Here is a 2,500-nt window from a genome sequence, read left to right on the forward strand (position 1 = left end):
GGCGATCACGGGTCTCTACCGCAGGCAAAGGTACGTGGTCGGCCTTTACCGGGCTACCGCGGGTAGGTAGATACGTGAAGACCCGCATAAGCCCGTGGTACCCGTCTGGTACCGGGCGATCACGGGTCTCTACCGCAGGCAAAGGTACGTGGTCGGCCTTTACCGGGCTACCGCGGGTAGGTAGATACGTGAAGACCCCGCATAAGCCCGTGGTACCCGTCTGGTACCGGGCGATCACGGGTCTCTACCGCAGGCAAAGGTACGTGGTCGGCCTTTACCGGGCTACCGCGGGTAGGTAGATACGTGAAGACCCCGCATAAGCCCGTGGTACCCGTCTGGTACCGGGCGATCACGGGTCTCTACCGCAGGCAAAGGTACGTGGTCGGCCTTTACCGGGCTACCGCGGGTAGGTAGATACGTGAAGACCCCGCATAAGCCCGTGGTACCCGTCTGGTACCGGGCGATCACGGGTCTCTACCGCAGGCAAAGGTACGTGGTCGGCCTTTACCGGGCTACCGCGGGTAGGTAGATACGTGAAGACCCGCATAAGCCCGTGGTACCCGTCTGGTACCGGGCGATCACGGGTCTCTACCGCAGGCAAAGGTACGTGGTCGGCCTTTACCGGGCTACCGCGGGTAGGTAGATACGTGAAGACCCGCATAAGCCCGTGGTACCCGTCTGGTACCGGGCGATCACGGGTCTCTACCGCAGGCAAAGGTACGTGGTCGGCCTTTACCGGGCTACCGCGGGTAGGTAGATACGTGAAGACCCGCATAAGCCCGTGGTACCCGTCTGGTACCGGGCGATCACGGGTCTCTACCGCAGGCAAAGGTACGTGGTCGGCCTTTACCGGGCTACCGCGGGTAGGTAGATACGTGAAGACCCCGCATAAGCCCGTGGTACCCCTCTAACAGGCCGTCCACGTACCTTCCTCGTGGTAGCCCGCTAACAGGCCGTCCACGTACCTTCCTCGTGGTAGCCCGCTAACAGGCCGTCCGTCCACGTACCTTTCTCGTGGTAGCCCGCTGACAGGTCGACCACGTCCCCTTCTTACCCGCGGTAGCTGGCTACCGAGGCCGTCGACGTACCTTTACCTGCGGTAGACCGCTATCAGGTCGACCACGTCCCTCCTTACCCGCGGTAGCTGGCTACCGAGGCCGTCGACGTACCTTTGCCTGCGGTAGCCCGCTATCGGGTCGACCACGTCCCTCCTTACCCGCGGTAGCTGGCTACCGAGGCCGTCGACGTACCTTTGCCTGCGGTAGCCCGCTATCGGGTCGACCACGTCCCTCCTTACCCGCGGTAGCTGGCTACCGAGGCCGTCGACGTACCTTTGCCTGCGGTAGACCGCTATCGGGTCGACCACGTCCCTCCTTACCCGCGGTAGCTGGCTACCGAGGCCGTCGACGTACCTTTGCCTGCCGTAGCCCGCTATCGGGTCGACCACGTCCCTCCTTACCCGCGGTAGCTGGCTACCGAGGCCGTCGACGTTCCTTTGCCTGCGATAGCCCGCTATCGGGTCGACCACGTCCCCTTCTTACCCGCGGTAGCTCGCTACCGAGGCCGTCGACGTACCTTTGCCGGCGGTAGCCCGCTATCGGGTCGACCACGTCCCTCCTTACCCGCGGTAGCTGGCTACCGAGGCCGTCGACGTACCTTTGCCTGCGGTAGACCGCTATCGGGTCGACCACGTCCCTCCTTACCCGCGGTAGCTGGCTACCGAGGCCGTCGACGTACCTTTGCCTGCCGTAGCCCGCTATCGGGTCGACCACGTCCCTCCTTACCCGCGGTAGCTGGCTACCGAGGCCGTCGACGTTCCTTTGCCTGCGATAGCCCGCTATCGGGTCGACCACGTCCCCTTCTTCCCGCGGTAGCTCGCTACCGAGGCCGTCGATGATCCTTTGCCGGCCGTAGCCCGCTATCGGGTCGACCACGTCCCTCCTTACCCGCGGTAGCTGGCTACCGAGGCCGTCGACGTTCCTTTGCCTGCCGTAGCCCGCTATCGGGTCGACCACGTACGATGATACCCGCGGTAGCCCGTTAGCACGGCCGTCCACGTCCCTTTACCCGCGGTAGCTCGCTACCGGGGCCGTCCACGTCCCTTTACCCGCGGTAGCTCGCTATCGGGTCGACCACGTACGATGAGACCCGCGGTAGCCCGCTAGCACGGCCGTCCACGTCCCTTTACCTGCGATAGCCCGCTATCGGGTCGACCACGTACGATGATACCCGCGGTAGCTCGCTACCGAGGCCGTCCACGTCCCTTTACCCGCGGTAGCTCGCTATCGGGTCGACCACGTACGATGAGACCCGCGGTAGCCCGCTAGCACGGCCGTCCACGTCCCTTTACCCGCGGAAGCTCGCTATCGGGTCGACCACGTACGATGAGACCCGCGGTAGCCCGCTAGCACGGCCGTCCACGTCCCTTTACCCGCGATAGCCCGCTATCGGGTCGACCACGTACGATGAGACCCGCGGTAGCCCGCTAGCACGGCCGTCC

Source organism: Mytilus trossulus, unplaced genomic scaffold (assembly GCF_036588685.1).
Source record: "Mytilus trossulus isolate FHL-02 unplaced genomic scaffold, PNRI_Mtr1.1.1.hap1 h1tg001277l__unscaffolded, whole genome shotgun sequence".
NCBI classification, from domain to species: domain Eukaryota; kingdom Metazoa; phylum Mollusca; class Bivalvia; order Mytilida; family Mytilidae; genus Mytilus; species Mytilus trossulus.